The sequence below is a fragment of the Salvelinus fontinalis genome, chromosome 9 (assembly GCF_029448725.1).
Source record: "Salvelinus fontinalis isolate EN_2023a chromosome 9, ASM2944872v1, whole genome shotgun sequence".
Taxonomy (NCBI): Eukaryota; Metazoa; Chordata; class Actinopteri; order Salmoniformes; family Salmonidae; genus Salvelinus; species Salvelinus fontinalis.
The window spans coordinates 44,573,920-44,589,931 of NC_074673.1; the positions used below are offsets into that span (position 1 = coordinate 44,573,920).

At 46.8% G+C, this 16,012-nt stretch overlaps 1 long non-coding RNA gene across 1 annotated transcript in view; it reads right to left on the minus strand.

Moving 5' to 3' along the window:
* Positions 1–291: 291 nt before the first annotated feature.
* Positions 292–16,012, minus strand: part of LOC129862676 (uncharacterized) — a 35,288-nt gene continuing 19,567 nt past the window's right edge. The window contains exon 3 of the long non-coding RNA XR_008760802.1: positions 292–7,111. This is a non-coding gene — a long non-coding RNA (uncharacterized LOC129862676). The remainder of the gene's footprint in view (positions 7,112–16,012) is intronic.

The following is a 16,012-nucleotide window of genomic DNA, read 5'->3' on the forward strand; positions in this document are numbered from 1 at the left end:
TGTAACTAGAGCCAGAAATTCTTGGCGTGACAGATTTTTAAAATCTGTATTGAGTGCCGTTGCATTGTCCTGTTTGTTGAGGTAAATTATACTTAACTCTTATGCTTTTTTCCAGATAGTGTATCAAGGAGCTGTGATGAGCTTTGCTGAAGCGGTCACCCAGTTCAAAACGTTTTACTGCACTGGGCTAAATCAGGGTCACAGTGACTCTTAGTAGTCTTAAACAAATCTACTTTGAAACACCAGACACACATTGTTATGAGCTTAATAGAAGAAGACACCTATACCATGTCAGACATAGACTTGATATTTATTTCATTTTAATTTCGCATCCCTATATATATATATCACGCAAGACTGAAATGGAACAAAACTGTTTGACATAGAAACACCAGATTTTAGATGTTTAAAAAATGTATAATCTTTATTAATAATGAAATAGATGAATAACATTCCACCCATGAGACCAAGGAAAGAGCTACAGCTATCTGCCTGTGAGCTGCTCATGGTCCGGCCAGGCAATAATGTGAAGGTCCCAGTGTGAACCTGAACCAGCCAGGGCAATAAATCTATCTGTCCTTGCTATGAGATACAGCAGACAGACTGCAGTCCTAGACAGTAAGGCACGTCTGAAACCCATATTGGCCCGATACTGACTGGCAAACACACTCCATCTCCTCTCTATCTCTCTGCGGTGTTGGCTAGGACTAGGGAGCTAGAGTACTGTCTATCCTCTGCTGAAGAGTTTCATATGATTCTTAAATCCAAACACAGCTAAGTGAAAGACGAAGTACAGACAGTTGACATTTATAAAATAATAATTTTTATTACTTATTTGAATAAAAACAATTTCAAAGTGATCAAAAAACATGGTAGCTACATCGTAATACTAGATTGTCAGTAGACTTTACCTGAAACGCTGCAGTCACCTCTGTAGCTGATCAAAAGCTAGATGACCTCGTTCCAATGCTAGATTATCATGTGGTGCCAACAGCGCCCTCTGCAGTTGTCTGGTGTAGTATTGCTGCCCTTCAGGGAAGGCAGTAAGTTGTATAGTTATCTCCTGATGGGGCAAAATCACTACCCTGAAACCACACAACCTACTACCTCACCCCGTGCGAACATCAGAGAGGCAAGATCACTTTCATGGCAAAATAATAACTACATCATACAAACAAAAGTATTGAAATGAACAAAGAGCCATACCAAAACAGAACCAAATGATGCATAGATACCATATAAATGACATTACAAACATGTTATCAACTTTAATTGGTTCATAGTACATATTCCCATCGAGGTCTAGGTTGTAAGTGCGCTGCAGAGATGATGGATGATATTACAGCCACTTCAGGAAAGACAGTAAGTTGTATAGTTATCTGACAGGAAGGGTATGACCCTAAAACTATACAACCTACTACCTCACCCCAAAGGACCATCATAGACCCGGCGGTCTACACTGGCACTCCAGTACCTTGGTCCCAGTCAACCAGGTCAGGAAGACAACTTGTTTTTTATTTTTTTTAAAGGAGATCAGATGTCATTTCTAGTTTTTTTTTTGACAGGACAGATGTAAGTACAAATGGAGAGACCGACAGAGATGGTTACTGAAAGTAGTTTGGGGCAAAGACAGTCGGTCACCAAGGGGGCGTGTGTAGTCCTGTACCAGAGAAAGACAGCTGCAACACACCTCAGAAGACACAGAACAATGGTTAGGATTGAAGCATGAACACACAATCCCAGAATCATTCACCTCCAAGCAGTCTGACACAGAGATACTGGGATTGTCTGAAGTGTAACTCTGTTACTCAATTGGACAGCTTTCCAGACAAAGAATAAGTGTAATCCAGGACTAAAAAACATCCTTATAGAGAACCTCCATTGAAAGAGCTATTGAGTACAGGACTAGACTTAATGTGCTAGTCCTGTCCTAAATGTCTTCCTGGTATACACTAGGCATATCCCAGAGAGGAGTGTGTTAACACTGGTGGACAGACAGATAGACAGTGTGGTGAATATCCTGAACCACATGTGTGCAGAGCAGCGCAGCAGCAGAAAAGTGCAGCTGCTGCTGTTAATGTTTCTCACCTGCTCCTTAACATGCAGAGAGAGAGAGAGCGAGAGAGAGAGAGAGAGAGAGAGAGAGAGAGAGAGAGAGAGAGAGAGAGAGAGAGAGAGAGAGAGAGAGAGAGAGAGAGAGAGAGAGAGAGAGAGAGAGAGAGAGAGAGAGGAAAACACTGGCCTATCACCTCCTCCTCCTCTCTCCATCAGGCTCTAAGCAGCTTGTCAGGTAGCAGCATCTAAAAGGACCCAAGAGGAAAAATCTATTACTTGTAGAAAGGGGAAAACTTAAACTTGATATTTGGCTTCTTGCAACCAAATGTAAGAACAAGGTAATTGTTGTAAATTAGTTTTTCCCTCAATCAACTGCCTGGTGAAATGAAAAGAAAATGCAATTGGTGTGTTGATGCAGAAGTATGCATCCAAGTACGCACATACATTCTCTCATTCACTTCACAGTGCCTGCTGTCAAGTCATTCAATCACATTGGATAGTGCTCCTCTGCTGCTTTATCCCCTAGGAGCAGGAGAGGAGAGTACAGAGAGTCTTGAGAGGCCCATTGTGTCGGCTCAGTAGTAAGGAGGATTCTGTTGCCTGCATTATTAAATATAGCTTTGCTTACTGTTCTGGTAAGTGGATCACTGGAGGCTTGGCTTCTAGGTACAAACACACACATGGACGCACATGGACACACAGACACATGGACACACACACTATAATACATGTTTACTGGAAAGGAGCGGTCTTGGTTCACAAGGTGAAAACACTTGACCTTAGCTTGCTGATTCAACATTATCTTCTAATATGGCAGATGGCTGTAGAATTATGATCCATAGTTGACACTATGCTGGTAAAGGAATTCCTTTGAACATGGACCAGCTGACAACATCCAGTGAGACGCAAACACACACATACCCACACACACGCACGCCCGCACTAGGGTTCAGATTTTCATACCATCATACCGTTTCTGTACCATATTAGGTATTACCTAATGTGCAAACAGGGGGCGCTATTTCATTTTTTAAAAACTGCACAAAACTATGAAGGAAACAGGGATCTTGATCCAGGAGGGGATTGAATGTCTCTGCTGTAACCAAGAAGCTTGATCTTGACATCTAACCACTTAGTAAGTTAGCAAACCAAATGCATAGCTGGAGGCCTGAGCTGCATATCATTTATTTGACACATCTTAGAGTTCTTATAGTTATACTTAACCTAAGCAGTGGCTGTCTACAGACAGAGGCTCAGACCTTCCTGCCCTCCATACTGTACACAGTACCTCCCTACACACATGCACACACACATATAGTTATACTTAACTTATAGTTAGTTATAAGCAGTGGCTGTCTACAGACAGAGGCTTACAGACCTTCCTGCCCTCCATACTGTGCACAGTACCTCCCTACATGCCTGCACACATGCACACACACGCACACACACACACACACACACACACACACACACACACACACACACACACACACACACACACACACACACACACACACACGCACACACCCTCTCCTCAAACGTACACCCCTCTCTGCATTCCCCCTGTCAGAGCTTCTATAGACCGGTGTGTGTGTGTGTTTGAGTATCTGTATATGTGTCTGTGTCTCTATCAGTGTGTGTGTGTGTAGCCCAGAGAGGTAGCCAGGTGCAGACAGGAGGTATCCAGACAGACACGTCAGAGCGTTTAAAAAGGGAAGCATGGCTTCTTAGCCCCCTGGGTTAACGGAGGGAGTAGGCATGGACATCTATTCATACCAGGTTTAGAGAGGGAGACGCATAGAGCAGGGAGCAGGTTGGCAGACCAGGTCCAGTTACACATGGGCTGGGGGGGGTGGGGGGGGGGGGTTCTGGTCAAAGTCAGACAAGCTGACCTCCCTATAACCTCTGGTGCTGATATGGCCTTGAGAGGTGTCCTGGTGTGTATGCTGTGCATGTGTGTCTGTCTATGGAGTGATATTCAGCTGTGCATGTTGACTGTATGATTAGAAAATATCTTGTGATAATCTAGCACATAGCAAATCCTCGTTAACATGGCCTGTATGGAAGCAGAATTAACCAACATTAGCTGACCTAGCACCAACCTCATCTTTAGAGAAGAAAAATGGCCTCAGACAGACAGACAGACAGACAGACAGACAGACAGACAGACAGACAGACAGACAGACAGACAGACAGACACACACACACACACACACACACACACACACACACACACACACACACACACACACACACACACACACATATACACACAAACACAAACGTGATAGAAATGTGATTTTCCCAATTCTACAGCACAGAGAAACATGGCATTTTGTCCTCTCTCAAAAATAATCCAGAAAGCCCAGCCATAACTGTAGCCTCCAGGCTAACTATTGTACAGGGACTGTGTGATCAGCAATATGACCCCAAATACTCTTCTGCCCACCTGCTTTATGGCTCCTGTTCTACTCACTCCTCAAGTCTTATCGCCCCTTTGTCCTTCGTCTCAGTAATGGCCATAGTCCCACTAATACCCACTAGCCACCATGCTAACAGAAGCGCTGATGGAGCCATGCATCTTCCTGGTGACCCAGAGGGCCCCCCTCCATTAAGACAAGTCAACAGTTCTGACACGTCCATCCCTCCACTCTGGCTGTCCCCCCTGCACCCCTCGATCTGACGGTGCCCCAGCCCCTGGCCATCTGACGAGACTAGCGCCTGCCGCGGAATGCCCTGCCTTCACAGAGCTCCATCTGTCGTAGATCTATTAATAGAGGGTGGGACACATACCTCTCCTCTCCTCTCTCTCCCTGGCTCTGAACTGGCTGAGAGAGTGGGAGGACAGGGGGCTACAGTATATACAGTAACTTTGATGAACAGGTTAGCAGCTAGGATGGTTAGCTACTGTACATTTAGCTATGATACAGCTAGCTACTACTGTACAGTTATCTATTGTACTGTTAGCTACAAATAGCTAATGTTAACTATAGCCGACATACAGTTAACTTACATACAGTTAGCTACAGTTAGCTGCTGTACTTTACCATTTGAGCCCTTGACAGGATCAGGTCTGCCATGTAAACCACTGTTGTCAATGCTAGCTAGCTACTCAGGTTAAGTATCCTCATGAGTCATATGGGACAATCATAAAACCCATTGATAACGGGAGAATAGAAAGAGAGATCAGAGATCAAATAAATAGCTCACGAGTCCACCTCGATTGTTCCTCAGGCGCGTGAGTGTGCGAGAGTGTGAGTGTGTGCGTGGGTGAGTGTGTGTGCTTGTGGCAGTGTCAGCGAGTGTTAGTGTGAGATATGCGACCATGTTGCGCGGCCATCTGCTTTGTGTGTAACCATAAACAAACGCAGGCCCACCAGAGGCCAGGCAACTTCACAGTATCATTTCCACAAGGTCTGGTCTAGACTGCAAGCAATGTATCCATGCTGCATGTCTCTGGGTAGATGATTCACAGATAAGGTTATAACGGGAACGGTTATGCAATATCATCTATAATTCATTACCACAAATACAATATGTAGGCTGTTCTGTGCCATACTGGAGCACATGGGCAGATTAGAGGAAGGATATTAAAGAGAGAGAGAGAGAGAGAGAGGACGAAAGAACTGAGCTATGGAGGTGTTGACTGTCTGAACAGTGTTCAACAGCCTTCTGTTGAGTCTATGTGGGTCTACTGGTAGCCTGTAGGCTATAGATTCCCACATTGCTAAAAAGGGGGCAATATCTGAGTTTGCTAACATTGCTAATAAAGGAATGATGCACAGTTAGTTTAGCATAGCTAAAGACCATGGGTCTTTGAAGCCTTGTCCCTTATCCATATAGCCGTGGTAGTATGGCCAGGCAGCATGGGATCTATACACTATTATGTCTATTATGTCTGTCTAATCGAATGCCTGGCATGTGCAGAATTCCAGAGCCGCGGGCAGTACTGGCTAAGGATTGGAGGCTTGGGGCTTAGCGTGGGTCTGAGGTTGGGGTCAGGGTTGGAGCTGGGGCTGGAGGCTTGGCTGAGGATGGGGCATGGGGCTGGAACTGGGGCTGAGGTTGGAGTTAGGCCTGGGGAAACGGTAGGGGCATTGGATAGAGCTCGGGCGGCCCCGGCTCTTCTGCACCGTAAGCAGGCCAGGCAGGTTGTGTTACGGGTCAGGCCAGGCACAGACTTGCTGGGGGAGTCGAGCCAGGGCGGGGCACGGAGGGGGCTGGGGTGGGGTGAGGTGGGGGGGTGCAGCTGCAGGCCTTGCCAGCATCACATTTTGGGCCAATGGAAAATAACAGTTTATGGCGTCCGCCCAAGGTCAGCTCTTTGAGAAGAGGAGCTGGGAAGGGTCCAGCGGCGCTGTCTTCAAGGCTGTTTTTGTATGCAGTCAGTCAGTCAGTCGGCAACAATTAAACCTCCAAATAAGAAAAGAGCAGATTCTGTATTCCTACCTGTCACTGTACATTAACATATCTCTCTCCACCCAATATCCTCTGGACTATTGCCCTCTTCTCTATGCCCCATCTAGCCTACCCCATCCCTTCACTTTTACTCTCTCTCTGGACAACTTCTCTCTCTCTCTCTCTCTCTCTCTCTCTCTCTCTCTCTCTTTCTCTCCTCTCTTCCTCCTACCTGACTACTTTGGCAGAGACACACAAAATGGATGGGAGAGCTGCAGGGGGCTGGAGGGAGCTGAAGGCAGAGAGCGGACACCATTTTGTAACGGTTTCAGGCACAGGAGAGAGATAGCACTGATTGGCTAGACACAGAACTTTTTATGCCCCAATGGATTCTGAAGATTAGGTACGGTGTGGTGTGTGTGTGTGTTTGTGTGTTTTAGCCACCTGCACTTGCTAATTGCTATTTCAAATTAAGATGAGGCAGTCATAAATACTAAACAAATCCAAATCTATACGATATGATATATTACAAATTGTATAATAAAATAGCTTACAATAAGTTACTTACTGCTAGGGCTGTCCGTCTGTCTGACCATGGGGTTCTCTGATTGGCCAAAAGTCCCGCGCCATCGGCCAAGGTCTGAGTCAGTCATGCAGCCTAGAGAGAGAGAGAGAGGGAGAGAGAGAGAGGGAGAGAGAGAGGGAGGGAGGGAGAGAGAGAGAGAGAGAGAGCGAGGGAGGGAAAGAGCGGGAGCAAGAGGGAGAGAAACAGCGAGAGTGAGGAAGAAGAGAGAGATAGATCGAGATCAGTCTGGTTCCAGGGCCTCCCGTCTCTGTAGTCTGCTGACTAATGAGCTCGCCCCATATTCTCCCCATGGTCTGACTTGGGCAAGGAAACTCATTAGTGCAGGATGTACCACACCACAATCTCTCTGCTCCCTCCGCTGAACACTGAACACACACACCAAAACATTCATCGGCATGAGCACCAACAAAAATCCTAGCAACCACAACACCAACACTAACAACACAACAACATTTTGCCATCAAATGCCTTATAAGGACTGGTGAAATAGCTCAGAGTGTAAGGTGGCTGCAAGGGTTGGAATCACAGATTATATCTATTTTTTCTTTGAAATGTAGAAGTTACACTTATTGTGGTAGTGTGTTAAGAAGGGAAGGGCAGCCAACTTTGTTTAAATGAGGATTCAATAATGACGAAGTGCTTCTTTCTTTACCTGGACACACTGCTAATAATATTACATATTACATAGACGTGTACATTTAAATGTACTATGTTTTATATACTTTGTTATTATCATGTACTTCATCACATATTCGTTATTTGACTCAAAGACTAGCAGTAGGAATTTTTTACATTTTGTTTTGTTGCAAGTGTGACTCGGACCCACACGGTATACAAAAGTTTCCAGGCTTGCCGCCGTAATGGAGACAGTTCTAACCATGAAGGTAAATTACCTGACAAAATCACGGGCCTCTTTTTTTTGCATAGCGAAAGAAGAATTTAAACGTATGTACAGTTTGTATTATCGTGCTACATCTTTTCCCGTAAAAGTACACGGATGTGCGTGACAGGCAAAAATGCTGAACTTTGTCAAGAATACAAAAACATGTCATTTGAATTTTGTCAAGTCAAGGATGCATGAAAAGATATTGTTCAGCCCTTGGTCTAAGACCTTGTGGAACAGCTAAACTTTGAATGAGGAGGATTTGCTATCTCTCTCTGTAGCGCAAGTTGACCTATATTAAAGGGAGTTTATGGAATGTTATGGAAAAACTGTTGACTTGTCTTAATGGACGGGGGGCCCATGTGTGTGTGTGTGTGTGTGTGTGTGTGTGTGTGTGTGGGCGTGGGCGTGTGCGTGTGCGTGTGCGTGTGCGTGTGTGTGAGTGTGTGTGTGTGTGCCTACAGATCTCCCATGTGATGGCGAGTGTGTGGAGGTGAAAAGGACGGAGGACGGGGGTAGTTAGTTATCATCATTAGCCAACTCTCAACAAAGTACAGAGAGAAGGAGAGGTGGTAGCATGGAGAGAAGTAAAGGGCTGTTCCTATTGGACTGGAGGAGAGTACCACCAATTACCAGCCTCCACTTAGCCGTGCTGCTGAAGGGTGATAATTCTGTACAAGGACATTAATTGCAGTTGGAGTATGTAGCCTTGCAGAGGCAGCCAGGGTCTTTTATATATTGTTTCTAATGTTTGTAATTACAGTAGGGCAAGATGGCCCTATGCCAGTGCATGTTTATGGCCCTGCTGTGAGTAACCCAACTCCTGTGACGACGGAGCAGAGGCAGTGGAACTGTACTGTGTTGACAAGTCAAAAGGCTTGAAGAAGAAGGTGCAGACTGCAGAGGGCAGGGGACATACAGTATCTGTGATGTGTGGGTGAACCAAGACACACTGTAGGATGGCATAGTAAAACACAACCATTTGAGCTATAAAGGCTTTACAAAGATGCCCAACTGTTAACAGCAAGCAACAAACTACTTTAATTGTATTCTCCAAACTCCAAGTAAGAGCATACTGTAGATCCATATTCATTTTCTTTGCCTTGACAGTGTGAGAGGGTATTCACTTGTTCTATGACTACATGCATTTCCACAATAACCTTCACTTTGAATTTTTTGTTGTTGTTACAATTAATGACGTAAATGTAACAATATCACCATCCAACAAATTACAAGACCTAGAAATGGTTACAATCATGTAATCAAGATATAACATTTTCAGATACATTCACTGACTAAAAGTACTAAATCTAACACACAACTAAAAGCTTAACAATTTCCTCCTACTTGTAACGGTCCTGACCTGTTTTATGTTGTTTTTGTATGTGTTTATGGTCAGGGCGTGTGTTTTGGGTGGGCAGTCTATGTTTTCTGTTTCTATGTTGGTTTTGGGTTGCCTGGTATGGCTCTTAATTAGAGGCAGGTGGTTTGCGTTTTCCTCTAATTAAGAGTCATATTTAGGTAGGGTGTTCTCACTGTTTGTTTGTGGGTGATTGTCTTCCGTATCTGTGTTATGTCTTGCACCATACGGGACTGTTCGGTTGTTCGTTTCGTTTCGATGTAGTCTGTTCCTGTCCGTGAGTTTTACGTTAGTTTATGTAAGTTCATGTTCAGGTTTCGTCAACGTCGTTTTCTTGTTTTGTAATTTTGAAAGTGTTTTGTTTTTCGTGTTGCCATCGTCGTGTTTAAATAAAAGATGGCTTATTTCCCGAATGCTGCATTTTGGTCTGATGATCCTTCTCTCCTCTCCTCGTCCGAGGATGAGGAGAGCGACAGCCTTTACAGAATCACCCACCACGCTAGGACCAAGCGGCAAGGGAAAACTCAACGGAGTAAGGAACAGGGCAACAAGGACTCCTGGACTTGGGAGGAAATATTGCACGGGAGAGGTCCATGGGCACAGCCGGGAGAATATCGCCGTCCCAAAGCTGAGCTGGAGGCACTGAGGAGAGTAGAGGCTACCGGAGAGAGGAACCGGAGTTATGAGGGAACGCGTCTGGCACGGAAGCCCAAAAAGCCCGTAAGTAACACCCAAAAATTTCTTGGGGGGGGGCTAAGAGGTAGTGGGCCAAGGGCAGGTAGGAGACCTGCGCCCACTTCCCAGGCTTACCGTGGAGAGCGGGAGTACGGGCAGGCGCCGTGTTACGCAGTAGAGCGCACGGTGTCTCCTGTACGAGTGCATAGCCCAGTGCGGGTTATTCCACCTCCCCGCACTGGCAGGGCTAGATTGGGTATTGAGCCAGGTGTCATGAGGCCGGCTCAACGCGTCTGGTCTCCAGTGCGTCTCCTCGGGCCGGCATACATGGCACCTGCCTTACGCATGGTTTCCCCGGTTCGCCTACATAGGCCGGTGCGGGTTATTCCACCTCCCCGCACTGGTCGGGCGACCGGGGGCATTCAACCAGGTAAGGTTGGGCAGGCTCAATGCTCAAGAGTGCCAGTACGCCTCCACGGTCCGGTATTTCCGGCGCCACCTCCCCGCCCCAGCCTAGTACCTACAGTGCCTACACTACGCACTAGGCTACCAGTGCGTCTCCTGAGCCCTGTTCCTCCTCCACGCACTCTCCCTGTAGTGCGTGTATCTAGCCCGGTGCCTCCAGTTCCGGCACCACGCACTAAGCCTCCTGTGCGTCTCCAGAGCCCTGTACACACTGTATCTTCTCCCCCTACTAATCCTGATGTGCTTGTCCTCAGCCCGGTGTCACCAGTGCCGGTACCTCGCATCAGTTATAGAGTGGGCTTTGAGAGTATAGTGTGCCCTGTCCCTGCTCCCCGCACTAGTAGGAAGGTGCTTATCCTTAGCCCGGTGCCTCCAGTTCCGGCACCACGCACCAGGTCTACAGTGCGCCGTATCCGGCCAGAGCCATCCGTCTCCCCAGCGCCATCTGAGCCATCCGTCTCCCCAGCGCCGTCTGAGCCAGCCGTCTGCCATGAGCCTGCAAAGCCGCCCGTCTGCCATGAGCCTGCAAAGCCGCCCGTCTGCCATGAGCCTACAGAGCCGTCCGCCAGACAGGAGCCGCTAGAGCCGTCCGCCAAACAGGAGCCGCTAGAGCCGCCCGCCAGACAGGATCTGCCAGAGCCGCCAACCAGACAGGATCTGCCAGAGCCGCCAACCAGACAGGATCTGCCAGAGCCGCCAACCAGACAGGATCTGCCAGAGCCGCCAGCGAGCCATGAGCAGCCAGAGCCGTCAGAGAGCCATGAGCGTCGAGAGCCGTCAGCCCGCCATGAGCGTCGAGAGCCGTCAGCCCGCCATGAGCGTCGAGAGCCGTCAGCCCGCCATGAGCGTCGAGAGCCGTCAGCCTGCCATGAGCGTCGAGAGCCGTCAGCCTGCCATGAGCGTCGAGAGCCGTCAGCCTGCCATGAGCGTCGAGAGCCGTAAGCCTGCCATGAGCGTCGAGAGTCGTCAGCCTGCCATGAGCGTCGAGAGTCGTCAGCCTGCCATGAGCGTCGAGAGCCGTTCAGTCAGGATCTGCCTGAGTATATCAGCCGGGACCTGCCCCTTGTCCCGGTGCTGCCCCTTGTCCCGGTGCTGCCCCTTGTCCCGGTGCTGCCCCTTGTCCCGGTGCTGCCCCTTGTCCCGGTGCTGCCCCTTATCCCGGTGCTGCCCCTTATCCCGGTGCTGGTCTTTATCCTGGTGCTGCCCCTTATCCTGGTGCTGCCCCTTGTCCCGGTGCTGCCCCTTGTCCCGGTGCTGCCCCTTGTCCCGGTGCTGCCCCTTGTCCCGGTGCTGCCCCTTGTCCCGGTGCTGGCCATTCATTTAGGGGATGTTAGTTTTAGGGTGGTCATTGGGAGGGGAAGACAGAAGCGGGGAGTGACTATGGTGGTGTGGGGACAGCGTCCAGAGCCGGAGCCACCACCGTGGTCAACTGCCCACCCAGACCCTCCCCTGGACTTTGTGCTGGTGCGCCCGGCGTTCGCACCTTGAGGGGGGGTTCTGTAACGGTCCTGACCTGTTTTATGTTGTTTTTGTATGTGTTTATGGTCAGGGCGTGTGTTTTGGGTGGGCAGTCTATGTTTTCTGTTTCTATGTTGGTTTTGGGTTGCCTGGTATGGCTCTTAATTAGAGGCAGGTGGTTTGCGTTTTCCTCTAATTAAGAGTCATATTTAGGTAGGGTGTTCTCACTGTTTGTTTGTGGGTGATTGTCTTCCGTATCTGTGTTATGTCTTGCACCATACGGGACTGTTCGGTTGTTCGTTTCGTTTCGATGTAGTCTGTTCCTGTCCGTGAGTTTTACGTTAGTTTATGTAAGTTCATGTTCAGGTTTCGTCAACGTCGTTTTCTTGTTTTGTAATTTTGAAAGTGTTTTGTTTTTCGTGTTGCCATCGTCGTGTTTAAATAAAAGATGGCTTATTTCCCGAATGCTGCATTTTGGTCTGATGATCCTTCTCTCCTCTCCTCGTCCGAGGATGAGGAGAGCGACAGCCCTTACACTACTGGCAGTCTTAAGTTTGAGAAAATGGTGGCGAGGAGAGGGATTGGAGTGGATAAAATAGCAAGTGGGAGATTTCTGGAAAAACCTTCTGACACTCTGCTCTAGTAGCCTACCTCTAACTTTACACTTCTGCAGTCTGCAATTCTTCTAGGACAAAATCGCCATGGCGACGACTGAGGCCAAAAAAGGTAGGGAATATATGAGTGCTGGAAGAAAAACTAGTAGAGGCTCTCAGCCCAAATGCTATCTGGAATATCACTCAGCCTGGCAGGTACATAAAACAAGTATCCATCCAAACGATGCATACTGTACTAAGGGGCCCTTTGGACGTGGTACACTACCCATTACAGACTATCTAAAACATGACTAACTAGTACCTGGAACCAGCCCGAATGCCAGTTTATTTTGTTGGTGATTTGAGTCGCTCATTTGGTCTGCTGAGGTAAACTGATTGAGTGCAGGTCAAAGTTGAGACAAAAGGGCCTACATGGGGGACTTCTAGCGTTAGAGGAGGAAAATCGACATCATCCCCCAAACTCTCCCCCAGTCCAATATTATGTCATTATTACTATGCTCAGCGTCTCGGCGGAGCTCGTGTGGTTTCATGGATAAATCTCATGTGACGTGCCCGATGACATCCCGATAAACGCAGAGAGAATAAAATGGCCCCCAATCCTCAGTGGTCAGCGGCATAATGAGCTAATGGCTTCCATGTGTGAGGAGAGGAGAGGAGAGGAGAGGAGAGGAGAGGAGAGGAGAGGAGAGGAGAGGAGAGGAGAGGAGAGGAGAGGAGAGGAGAGGAGAGGAGAGGAGAGGAGAGCATGGCTAGGGGGTCTGAGGGGAAACCTACACAGTTTTTCTGCTTCTGCCTTCTCTGGCCCCAGTGTATTGCATATAATCCTGCTTTACACAGAGACTAGAGGACCTGTAGTGGCCACTGTTACCCACTCTAGTCTTCTTCAGCCTCAGTGCTGTAAGCCTGGAAAGCTGGACAACACAATCTATAACTGAGGCCAGCCTTAAACATGCCAAATTCAAGTTTATTTAATTAATTTACATGGGAGAGTATAATTGAACACTAGAATTGTATGACAAATAAAATATAAAGGGTTCTGTAAACAAACAAACAAACAAAGAACATTAGTTGTTTTTATATCTACACATTCATTCATGAGCTCAAGGTCTGTCCCTGAAAAAAAATCTTGGTCGACCGAAAGTCGGCTGTTTTTTAACGTGAATTTCTCCATATAGCCTTGGTTTCTCTAGTTACTGCCTCGCCTGGTTCACCAACTACTTCTCTGATAGAGTTCAGTGTGTCAAATCGGAGGGCCTGTTGTCTGGACCTCTGGCAGTCTCTATGGGGCTGCCACAGGGTTCAATTCTTGGGCCGACTCTCTTCTCTGTATACATCAATGATGTCGCTCTTGCTGCTGGTGAGTCTCTGATCCACCTCCACGCAGACGACACCATTCTGTATACTTCTGGCCCTTCTTTGGACACTGTGTTAACAACCCTCCAGACGAGCTTCAATGCTTTACAACTCTCCTTCCGTGGCCTCCAATTGCTCTTAAATACAAGTAAAACTAAATGCATGCTCTTCAACCGATCGCTGCCCACACCTGCCCACCCGTCCAGCATCACTACTCTGGACGGTTCTGACTTAGAATATGTGGACAATTACAAATACCTAGGTGTCTGGTTAGACTGTAAACTCTCCTTCCAGACTCACATTAAGCATCTCCAATACAAAGTTAAATCTAGAATTGGCTTCCTATTTCGCAACAAAGCATCCTTCACTCATGCTGCCAAACATACCGTCATAAAACTGACCATCCACCGATCCTCGACTTCGGCGATGTCATTTACAAAATAGCCTCCAATACCCTACTCAATAAATTGGATGCAGTCTATCACAGTGCCATCCATTTTGTCACCAAAGCCCCATATACTACCCACCACTGCGACCTGTATGCTCTCGTTGGCTGGCCCTCGCTTCATACTCGTCGCCAAACCCACTGGCTCCAGGTCATTTACAAGATCCTGCTAGGTAAAGTCCCCCCTTATCTCAGCTCGCTGGTCACCATAGCAGCACCCACCTGTAGCACGCGCTCCAGCAGGTATATCTCTCTGGTCACCCCCAAAGCCAATTCCTCCTTTGGCCGCCTCTCCTTCCAGTTCTCTGCTGCCAATGACTGGAACGAACTACAAAAATCTCTTAAACTGGAAACACTTATCTCCCTCACTAGCTTTAAGCACTATCTGTCAGAGCAGCTCACAGATTACTGCACCTGTACATAGCCCATCTATAATTTAGCCCAAACAATTACCTCTTCCCCTACTGTATTTATTTATTTATTTTGCTCCTTTGCACCCCATTATTTCTATTTCTACTTTGCACATTCTTCCACTGCAAATCTACCATTCCAGTGTTTTACTTGCTATATTGTATTTACTTCGTCACCATCGCCTTTTTTTGCCTTTACCTCCCTTATCTCACCTAATTTGCTCACATTGTATATAGACTTATTTTTCTACTGTATTATTGACTGTATGTTTGTTTTACTCCATGTGTAACACTGTGTTGTTGTATGTGTCGAACTGCTTTGCTTTATCTTGGCCAGGCCGCAATTGTAAATGAGAACTTGTTCTCAACTTGCCTATCTGGTTAAATAAAGGTGAAAAAAAAAAAAAAAATATATATATATATATATATATATATATACACACACCCTATGTGCTTTAATAAAATCAACTATTTCCAGTTTGTCTGACGCTTTAAGCTTACGGTTTGATGCCTGAAGAGGGCGCCAGAGATCTAGATAAACAGAAGAAGAAGAAAAAAAACTTAACCTGACCCAACTTTTCTCCTCCCATTCCTGCTGGCTTTCCCAGATTCTGCCATTACTCTCCTGAAGTTGCCAGTAATAGGCTACAGTAGGAGTCAGCAACCTTTCTCATGTGGAATTCCAATTTATCTTACTATTTCTACCGATCTGTGTGCCAGTTATGGTTTTCATATGCAAATTTTCATTTTAAAACATTGTTTATAATAAAGTCTTCATATCTCAAAATCCTTGTCATGTGGTTAATCAAAATTCTATCCAAATCTCAATGAAAATAATGCAAACCTAAAAAGGAACTTATATTGCTATTGCCAACTATGTAAAAATAGCCTAAATAAAGCCAACAAATAAAAACATTGCAGCCTGCAGGTAGAAAATATCCTGATAAAAATAAATATCCTATGAATCACATTGGCTACACGTGGCCAGTCTGCAAGGAACTTGAAACATTGTGTCAACTATTAACTAAATGGGTCCGGCCTGAAGCTTGCGCTAGCGAATTTGCAACATTGTATAAAATATTCTGGGCCCTCAGAGTTTCCCGCGTCGGGATATTCACAGCTGTAGGCTATTGCGCTTGGGATAACAAGCAGTGGTTGACTTGGGCAGGAGCTCACCGGAGCTGAGTACCGGCACCTCAAATGATCTACTGCTCGAGCTCCTGTTCCCCTTATAGAATATTAGCTCAGAAGTATTGTGGAGCTCCTGCACCTAAATATAAACAGTACCAGCACCCAAAATGAGTACCGGA